Genomic DNA, 11,177 nt, shown 5'->3' on the forward strand with positions numbered 1-11,177 from the left:
CTTCAAAGAAAAGATGAAGATCTTCGAAGAGCTTTAAGGGAAACTCAAAGATCTTCAAAGAAAATCAACAAAAATGCAAAGAACTTTAGATGATCTTGAAATCTTCAAGGGAATTTAAAAAGCTGAGCTGACCCACTCCAAAACTCACTCTCAACCCGGAAAATCGAAATGAGGACTGAGTGGGAGGGGGGACCATTTTATTGTTCAAAATTTAGATCTAAAAAAATAAAATTTTAGATTCCAATTTCAAGGTGTAAATCAAAGATTCTTACCACAAAACACAAAATTCAAATCAAATTCAAGTGAAAAGCTAAATTCAAATCAAATGCAAATCAAATTCATGTCAAATTCAAATCAAATTCAAGTGAAAAGAAAAATGAAAAACAAATGCAAATAAAATTCATGTCAAATTCAAGTGAAAAGAAAAATTCAAGTCAAATTCAAGTGAAAATAAAAATTCAAATAAAAATTCAAATCAAATTCAAAACAAATTCAAGTCAAAATCAAATCAAGATTCCAATTCAAAACTCCAAATTCAAGAATCCAAATCAAAGGTCAAAAGACAAAAATCAAGAAAGAAATAATTTTATCGAATCAACCCCAGGAGGCCCAATTTCATTGAACTGGCCCCAAGCGGCTCAATTTCATTGAACCGGCCCTAGGCGGCCCAATCTCATTAAACCGGCCACAGGTGGCCCAATCACATTAAACCGTCCCCAAGTGGCCCAATCTCATTGAATCAGCCCCAGGCAGCCTAATCTCGTTGAATCGGCCCCAGGTGACCTAATTTCATTGAATCGGACCTAGGTGGCCCAATTTCATTAAACCGGCCCCAGGTAGCCCAATCTCATTAAACCGACCGCAGGTGGCCTAATCTCAATAAAGCGGCCCCAAGTGGCCCAATCTCATTGGTCAATTCCATAGACTAGCATAAGGAAGTCCAGCCTAGGAAAGTCAACAGTCAAGTACTAACATCTTTTGCAAGGTTGAGAGAGCAGAAAATTTCTTTTCTATAATCGACGGCCCAGGTAAGATCCTAAACTATGAGTGGTTAAAGATATTATCTATTGCATTTTTAACTTTTTCATTGATAAGTAAGATGAAGGCAGTACATGCTTCGGGTGACAAAATGTGGTTGTTCTTTTCTTTGCCCTTCGGCTATTGGCACAGGCCTTGGCCAAAGAGGGGCATTCTGTACACATCCTATTTTATCACCCTCCTCCAACTATGATGACTAAAGGATCATTGACACAACCTCTCACTTCTGATTGACAGAGATGACAACTGACTGAGGTAACCCAACCCAGAAACATTCCATACTCACCCAAAAATCGCAGAAATACTATGTGAGAGAAAAGAAGGGTCCAATTATGACTTCTCAAATACAAAGTAACCTGGTCCAAAGTGACCATATGGATGGATATTACTCAGAATCACGATTCTAATGATATATGGTGCATTAAAATTGGACCGTCGGATCTCCCATAATCATTCCTAGAAGATACACCATACACACCCAAACCCCACCCATGCAAGCACCCATACCCCAACCCTGCATGCCCTTGCGTGCACTGGCCCATAGCCTTACGTGCCCTCATGTGCACCAGCCCAGCCTTGCGCACCTCGCGTGCACCAGCCTCGCACGCCCTTGTGTGCACAGACTTGTGCATCTCGCATGCACTAGCCTCAAGCCCCCGTGCATGCACTAGCCTTGAGCGCCCCATGTGCACCAGCTTTGTGCACCCCCACCTACCTTTGTGTGCCCCCACCAACCCCACATGACCCCACCTGCCTCTGTGCTCCCCCACCTACCCTTGTGCACCCCCGCATGCCCTATGGTTACTAGAAACTTGATGGTTCACTCAATTTCTGATGGGGAGCCAAAAAATCCATATAACTGGCCACTTGCGAGCGTCAAGGCACTTGCTCCTAAGATGAGTTTCTAGAATGCCTCATATGCCATGAGGTCAACTAATGCACCAGTGTCCACCAAAACTCAATGGAACGGGCGGTTAGCGACAACTCGACTGCATCATCATGGGGCCAATTTTACCCTTTCATGTCAGAATCTGAGAAGGTGATGATAGGATCTACTCGGGCTGCTTTCACAGGCTGTTCGGTGATGCACACAAAACTGGTATAGGCCTTTGCCTTCTGTACTGATTCTACAATAGGTCCTCTAAGGATTGTTAGGATGGCAGGTCATGTAGGGCAGTTAGCCTGGAGTTCTATGTGTTCACTGCTCTGCTCGAGCTTTTATTGGCTCGGTCCGGCCTAACCTAGGCCTCGACGTTGCTCGTCGAACTTCTGCTTTAAATACTTATTCAAATGTCTACTTTGATGAGTTCATTAATTTCTCTCTTCAAGGCTTTACAATCATCTGTGTCATACCCGTGATCCTTATGATACCTATAGTATTTATTGGGATTTCTTTCTTTAGGTTTTGCGACCATTGGCCAAGGCCAACATAGGAATTTTTGGTCCTGAATCTCCATCAAGATATTGGTTCTTGTTCTATCCAGCTCGTACCTTTCTGGGGCATCTCTCCAGTCTGTTGAATGATCAGACTTGTTCTTTTTGTATTCCTGATCTTGCTCCCTTGAGAGCTGGGCTCTCTTTGTCTCTGACTCGGGTTTCTCCACCAACCCTTTGGCAACCAATACATCATCCATGTTGGCATATTGGTTACACCTCTACAGTAAATCTGACATTGTGTTAGGATTTAAAATGTAACCACAAGCGTACGGATCAGTGTAGCTATGGGTCGAACACAGGGAGAGTAGCCACTTTATATTTTTTATTTTTTGCTTCTTTTAATAATACAAAAGTGAACCGATTAATGATTATGATCTAATTCTAGTTACCGTCCTAAACATATGTATCTAAAATAATGTCCTAACCATTCGTCATCTAAGAATTTAAAGATGCAAGCCACGCAATTAAAATTAAATAAATAAATAACTGAAAATAAACAACCCATGTAATTAAAAAAAAAAATAAAGGAAAAAAAATGCTGAAATAAAAATAAAGTAAAAGAAAGGGGATAAAGCTAAAGAGAGAGTCACAAGTAGGTTTCTCTACTTAGCCTGAGGGATGCATCATAATATAAGCTTCCCTACTTGACCAGAGAGTCACTCTTACAAGGGTTACTCTACTTGGCTTTAGGGAAAGGGAGATAATTAAAATAAAAGCAATAAATTAATGGTTCTATGGCTAGGAGGGGCAAAGCCAGCACATACACTAGCCATGAACCTTGGGGGAAAGGGATAGCAATAATGTAACAACTGAAATTAAAATCCTAAATTAAGAAAGAAAGGCAGTCAGAAGAGGGAATGAGAGGGGGGAGAGAAGACTACTGAAGGAGCCTACTTACTTGAACTTCAACTCTTAAACTGAAAACTTGTTCAATTTGAGATACTACCAGTACTAAAAACCAGCTCTAGAATAAACCAAATTTATAATTTCTAGTACTAGGGAAAACAAATCTGAAGAAAAAAAAAATTGAACTTGAAAGACATGCTTCACAACTTTTTCTTGTCACCTAGAACTAAGCCTAGAACTAGAACTTGAAAATTACAACTTCAATTGCTTAAACAATAAAAATAAAACACTGAATCAAAAACAAAATTACTTGCATTAATTGAATAAAAAGAACTTACAAAACTGTTTAAAGCATAAACCTAGAATTAGAGTTAGAGAAAGAGATAGAGCAACTAAAAAAAAAACCCTAGAAGAAGAATGAAGTGCCTCCTCCCCTTGTGTTAATTCTATTCTAAAAAAAAAGATTTTTTTTTTTTTATCTTCATGATGAAGTGGAGGAGAGGGAAGAGAGAAAACGTGTGGAGAGAGATCTCCCACGATTTTTCTTGCCTTTTTTTTCCTTTTTTTTCTCTTTTTTTTTTTCTATTTTTCTCTCTCTTCTTCCATGAGAAACCCCCTTTGGCCAATTTTTCTTGCTTGGATTTGGACAATATTCTATTTTAATGGGAAATTCCACCCATGCCCTTGTCTTTTCTTTTATTTTTTTCTTCTTTCCTATTTTTTGTCATTATTTTCTCTCTCTCTTCTTCAAACTTGCATACAACTATCTTGGGCGACCTCCTTTAAGTGATGAGTAGGAAAGAGAAAATCTTCTAGAAAAAACCTCAACAAAATGGAAGGGATTTTACACACCACAACTCACCAACTACGCTAGGTAGTTGTTGTTACCAAAAATGAATCTTCAATCACTTAAAGATGCGGTCCATCAAACCTTGTTGGTGTTTGGAATATTCCTTATACCTTGGGACAACTGCAGATGGATTAGTTCTGCATCACGGTTCAGTTCTGATCCATTATTCTTTTTCTGACCCGAAAAGAATAATCACTTGTACGGTTGACCAAATGAATGTGTACTTGCAATTGAACACTTCTGTATTGTTCAAAATTTCATCCTCTTTGCAACCATGAAAAGAAATAGGGCCTTTTTACGTGTAAAATTAGAGATATAGCACCCAACAGTCCTTAAGGCCTTGAAAATATAAAACTGCAAAAAGAGAGTAAAACCCAAGGTAGCTCCATTCTAAATATGTAAAATGCATGTTTTACTACACTAGATTTTACACATAAATGTGCTCATCAGAATTCCCCCACACTTAGACTTTCCTAGTCCTCGAACAAAAAAAAAAATAATTAAATAAAATTAAAAAAAGTCTAACTCACTTTCGTAGGAATCATGGTTGCACTTAGCATGTGCAACAAGCCTTTAAACCCCTAGGTCATCCCTAGTGGACGAGTTGTGTCTCGTGGGTGTTTGCAGTGAATATACACCGAAAATTCAGAATAAACAAATCCCAACCTTGGCTAAAGGTAAGGCCCATGCTAATCCGGAGCAAAGATAATTTCTCTTACAAGGGACCCCCACACTTGAACTTTTATTATCCTTTATCAATTCCAGGCACTAGCATATTTCTTAATTTGGAACTCTCTTCGTCTCTTCCAAAACATCTTTATCTTAAGGTAAAACCACTTGTGAAGAAATAAGGAACCAATGACTAAGGCATTGGAGTGTTTTTGACCAAACATGTTACCTAGCATTAATGACATTTGCATTATTTTTTCTCCTTTTTTCGCTTAATAAACTCTATTCTACTCCACTACTTTTGTCTTGAATGACATGGTGGAGAAAACACCAGACACCCAAGTTACTATGTAGCTTCGCTTTTTGCATATGCCCACAAAGACAGTGATGCTAGAGTTCTTTCAGAAGTTTCCTCCCTAGGATTTTTGATCAAGACACCACGCTTCCTGAGGCGCAATGACCTGTCTAGTTCCAAGGGAATCAACTCTTATTCTTCTTTATACCACATTTCACATTTCATTTTAAATTATTCATATGTCAACTCATGCTAAATTAAAAAGAAGGTCTCAACTCCAAATCAAAAGTACAAGGAACCCACAGACTTACATATGGTCCAACACCATAAAACAACAGTCTCTTATTTTTCAAAAGAAAGTCCTATCTCAAGACACAGGCTTGTTTCTTTCTTCTCAACAGGGTTTTTATACGTTCAAAATGGGTACCTTAATCAAAACTTTTATTTTCATACATCAAGCAACCGAATGGTATGATCATTAGCCAAAAGCCAAAGTTGGACTTCATCTTTTAGCAAACTCAAAAAAAAAAATAAAATAAAATAAAATAAAACAAAGTGAAGAAAGCAAAAACTGGTTTCCCTGCCCCACACTTAAGTCATGCAATGTCCTCAATGCATGGAAAGAATTAAAAACGAAGACAATGCAAGGGGGTCATACCTGATTAAAAGTTAATCATCAGTGTAAAGAGGTTCATGGAGATCCGTGACCTCTTCACTACCAGTAGTAGGAAACTTGAAGAACAGTTTCAAATGCTAACCATTAACCTTTGAAATTACCCTTGTTCCTGGATTCAAAATCTCCACAGCCCCATGGGGATATACATTATGGATAATAAATGGGCCATCCCATTGGGATCTAAGCTTACCAGGGAAAAGATGCAACCGAGAGTTGTACAATAAGACCTTATCACCAATTGCAAAAGATTTGAGCAGAATTTGCTTATCATGGAAAGCTTTGGTCTTTTCCTTGTAAATCCTAGAACTTTCATAGGCATCATTTCTAAATTCCTCCAACTCAGATTGTTGGAGCCCACGATGAATTCCTGCATCACACAAATTAAAGTTGAGCTTCTTGATGGCAAAAGGCCTTATGCTCCAACTCAATTGGTAAGTAACAAGCTTTCCCATACACCAAATGGTAGGGAGACTGACCAAGGTCAATCTTGAATGCAGTCTGATGGGCCCACAAGGCATCAATCCTTACAGTTCGGATTAACAGTTTTCTCCAAGATTTATTTGATCTGCTTATTAGACACCTCCACTTGGCCACTAGTTTGGGGGTGATAAGGGGTAGATAACTTATGGGTGATCCCATACTTTTTCATTAAGGCCTTAAAAGGTCGATTACAAAAATGAGTACCCCTATCACTAATTATTGCACGTGGTGCACCAAAGTGGGAAAAAATGTTCTCTTTGAGAAACTGGACCACCACTTTGTGGTCATTATATTTACAAGGTATGGCCTCTATCCATTTAGAAACATAATCAACGACCAAAAATATGTATAAATTCCCAAAGGAATTAGGGAATGGTCCCATAAAATTGATGCCCCATACATCAAAGATCTTAACTACCAAAATAGGGTTGAGGGGCATCATGTTTCTCTTATTGATAAGGCCAAAAGACTGGCAGGTGGGATAAGCCTTGCAAAAATCAAAAGCATCTCTAAAAAGAGTGGGCCAATAAAATCCGCATTGGAGAACCTTTGCGGAAGTCTTCTTAGGTCCAAAGTGTCCACCACATGCATAATCATGACAATAAGAGAGAATAAAATGTTGCTCATGATCAGGAACACATCGTCGGATAATCTGATCCGGACATATCTTAAAAAAATAAGGATCATTCTAGAAAAAGTGCTTAACTTGGGAATGAAATCTATACTTATCTTGGGTGGACTAGTGATCCGGAGTCACACCTAAAACTAAGAAGTTGACAATGTCAGAAAACCATAGTTTACTGGACATTGTAAATAATTATTCATTTAGAAAATTCTCGTTGATTGGAGAATCGACAGTTACGGAATTGGGAAGCTGGGATAAATGGTCTGCATCTAGGTTTTCAACTCCTTTTTTATCCCTAATTTCTAAATCAAATTCTTGCAAAAGTAAAACCCACCTAATGAGATGGGCTTTGGCATCTTTCTTCTGAACTAGGTATTTGAGAGCAGAATGATCAATATACACCACCACATGTGAACCAACTAAGTAAGACCAAAACTTTTCTAATGCAAACACAATAGCTAAAAATTCTTTTTCAATGGTTGTATAATTGAGTTGTGCATCATTTAAGGTCATACTAGCATCGTAAATGACAGTGGGAAACTTATTAATCCTTTGACCCAAAACTGCTCCTATGGTAACATCCGAAGCATCACACATCAGTTCAAAAGGTTTAGTCCAAACAGGTGGTTGAACAATGGGTGCATTGGTCAACTCCTTCTTAAGTTGTTTAAAGGATTCTAGGCATTCTTTAGAAAACTCAAAAGTTTGATCTTTAGCAAGTAATGAAGTGAGAGGTCGGGTTAACTGACTAAAGTTCTTAATAAACCTTCTGTAGAAGTCCGCATGCCCTAGAAAATACCGGACATCCTTAACAGATTGAGGAGGTGGTAAATTATCAATTAAATTCACTTTGGCTCTATCTACTCTAATTCCCTCCTTCGATATTACATGGCCTAAAACAATACCAGATTTAACCATGAAATGGCATTTCTCCCAATTCAAAATCAATTTTTTAGATATGCTCCTTTTCAAAAATAGAGAAAGATGATGAAGACATTCAGAATAGGAACTCCCATGAATTGAAAAGTCATCCATAAATACTTCTAAGAATTTTTTGACCATGTCAGAAAAGATGCTCATCATGCATCGTTGGAACATAGCAAGGGCATTGCAAAGCCCAAAGGGCATATGCCTATAAGCAAATGTTCCATATGGGCATGTAAAAGTGGCCTTATGTTGGTCCTCTAAAGAAACTGGGATCTGGTTATAGTCGGAATATCCATCAAGAAAATAGTAGTATTTATGTCCAGCTAACCTCTCTAACATCTGGCCAATGAATGGCAATGGGAAGTGGTCCTTCCAGGTTGCCACATTAAGTTTCCTATAGTCTATGCACACTCTCCACCCTGATTGGACACAGGTTGAAATTAGTTCATTATTGGCATTAGGAACTACAGTCACACCAGACTTCTTAGGCACTACGTGAACTGGGCTTACCCATTGGCTGTCAGAAATAGGATAAATTATTTCGTGATCCAAGCACTTTAGGATCTCTTTCTTAATGGCTTCCATCATCATTGGATTAGCTCTTCTTTGGGGTTCCGTGGATGGTTTGGAATCCTCCATAAGATGTAAATGATGTTGCACAATAGAAGGGCTTATACCCTTGATATCAGCCATGGTCCAACCTAGGGCTTCCTTATTATCTTTTAATACTTTAAGTAACTCCTCTTCCTGGCTAGAAATCAACTTTGAAGAAATTATTACAGGAAGAGTCTGGTCAGGCCCTAGGAAAGTATACCTCAAATTAGATGGCAACTCCTTAAGATCTAACTTAGGGGGCTCAACTATGGAAGGTTTGGGAATAGAATTGGAAAGAGGTCCTAAGGGATCCACGGGTGTGTGAAGACTCAAGACTTCAAAAAATAAATTTTCACTATCATCATCCAACTCATCCATACACTCTTGGAATTCTGAATCAAAATCAATATCAAAGTTGGTAACTAAATCATCAGAAAAATCTAAAAAATCATCAAGCATATTGATCTCTTCTTCTATATGTGGTTGCTTGCCTATCCTAAACATGCTAAACTCAATAGTTTGGTTACCAAAAGATAATCTTAGGAAACCATTCCGGCAATTGATTAATGCATTACTGGTAGTCAAGAATGGTCTTCCTAAAATTATTGGGATCTCATCCTTGATTAAGAAGGGCTTGGTATCTAACACAATGAAATCAACAGGGAAAATAAATTCCCCCACCTTTAGTATGACATCCTCAACCATCCCTTTAGGAATCTTAACAAACCTGTCTGCCAACTGAAGAGTAGTTCCAGTGGCTTTCAATTCTCCTAATTCTAGTTGCTTGTACACATGGTAAGATAAAAGATTCATACTTGAGCCAAGGTCAAGTAAGGCATGCTCAATGTAGGTGTTGCCTATGACACAAGATATGGTAGGGCTCCCTAGATCCTTATACTTGGTTGCTATAGGCTGAGTAATTATGGAACTAATGTTACCTGCCAAGAAGCATTTTTGGGTACACTAGTGATACATTTGTGAGGACACAAATCTCTTAGTACCTTTCCATAGGTGGGGATCTAGGATATGACATCCAAAATAGGGATGTTCACTTCTACCTTTTTTAAGACGGCTAAAATTTTATCCATGAAAGCAGTCTTCTTTTTGTGTACCAAGTGGTTAGGAAATGGGACAGGGTGAACATAAGGACTGTTAGAGATTTTCTCTTTTTCAGAATCATTTTTGGTTTCCTCAACCAAATCATCTTTAGTTTCAGAAGAATCTTTAGGTTCATTAGACGAACCTGGAACAAGAGGCACACTTATGTCCTCAACTGAAGGAGAGTTAATAGGAGTAATAGATGGAGAAGATTAAGGAATGCTCTTTACAACTCCTAAGGGCATAAACAACATTACATTGGTTAGAGGGCCCTTGTTGGGTCTGACCTTGTACTATATTTAGTAGTGCATTAGTTGGTGTTTGTGAACTAACAGGCTGATGATGCCTAGGGTTAGGCTTTGGTTGATTGGGTAAAGTTCCTTTCTCCCTCTCACGCATAATTGAGACAACTTGGGTGAGTTCTCTTGTAAGATTTTGATGGCTTATCATGAGGAGGGCTGTATTTTTTTCCAAGTCACTTATTCTACTTGCCTCTCCAGTGTTGGTAAACCCAGGGGGTTGCTGATAAGATGATAGGAGAGGGGCCCTAGGAAAACTAGCCTGAGGTCCTACATATGACCTAGGAAAAGTATTTTGGGAAAAAGATTGTTGTCCAAAGGGAGGCCTTTAGGGTCCAGGTTGACTTTGATTATGAAAATTGGATGGCCCTACTTAGTTGCCCTAATTCCAAGAGAAATTTGGGTGATTTCTCCATCCTAGATTGTAGGTGTTACTATATAGATTGTTCTGGTATAAGGCATTAACACTATCATTAGAAGTGCCCCTAGAGGTGTTGGGGCATTCTTCTATGACATGTCCAGGGGACTGGCACCAAGCACAAATCTTAACCAAATTAACTGATAATGGCTCTCTAGGAACAATAGCCTCAATCCTCTTGATTAGGCTATCCAAATGAGCTTCCTTGGCTACTATCCCATCCATAAAATATCCTTTTCCCTCCTATGGTTCTTTCACTCTCTTGGGTTGATTCCCACTCATCGGTTTTGTCAGCTAAGTCAAGTAAGAATTCCCATGCCTTTCCTTCATCTGTAAAGGATGTGAATCCCTCAAGGCATATTGACTCTATCATTTTTTTAGTTGGGTAATCAATACCCTCATAAATTATTTGACATAAATGCCATAAGTCTAAGCCATGGTGAGGGCATTCTTGGATTAGATCCTTGAATCTCTCTATAAGTTTGGAAAAGGACTCACTAGGCTTTTGCCTAAACTAAAGGATACCATTTCTAAGCTTACTGGTCTTATGAGTTGGGAAAAACTTCTTAAGGAAGACAACTGTGAACTGTTCCCATGAGGTTATGGAATTTGTGGGTAATCCATACAACCACTTCTTAGCTTGGTCTTTCAATGCAAATGTGATAAACCTAAGCTTAACAACATCATCAGAAAGCTATTGGATCTTAATTAGAACACATACCTCTTCAAATTCCCTTAGAAATAGGTATGTATCCTCAGAGGTCAACCCATAGAAGTGGGGCAACATAGTGATGTATTGAGATTTGAGTTTAAAATTATTACCCTAGGCTTGTGGTAGAACTATGTAGGAAGGTTGGGCTATTCTAGTGAGGTAGAACCTATCTTTCAAAGATTTAGGTGGAGAGTTTTGCTGTTGGTCTCCCAT

At 38.6% G+C, this 11,177-nt stretch overlaps 1 non-coding gene across 1 annotated transcript; it reads left to right on the forward strand.

Moving 5' to 3' along the window:
* Positions 1-10,683: 10,683 nt before the first annotated feature.
* LOC122070679 lies at positions 10,684-10,790 on the forward strand. Its single transcript, XR_006137931.1, has one exon. It is a non-coding gene; the product is annotated as a small nucleolar RNA R71 (small nucleolar RNA).
* Positions 10,791-11,177: the final 387 nt, after the last annotated feature.

The sequence above is a fragment of the Macadamia integrifolia genome, unplaced genomic scaffold (assembly GCF_013358625.1).
Source record: "Macadamia integrifolia cultivar HAES 741 unplaced genomic scaffold, SCU_Mint_v3 scaffold971, whole genome shotgun sequence".
Taxonomy (NCBI): Eukaryota; Viridiplantae; Streptophyta; class Magnoliopsida; order Proteales; family Proteaceae; genus Macadamia; species Macadamia integrifolia.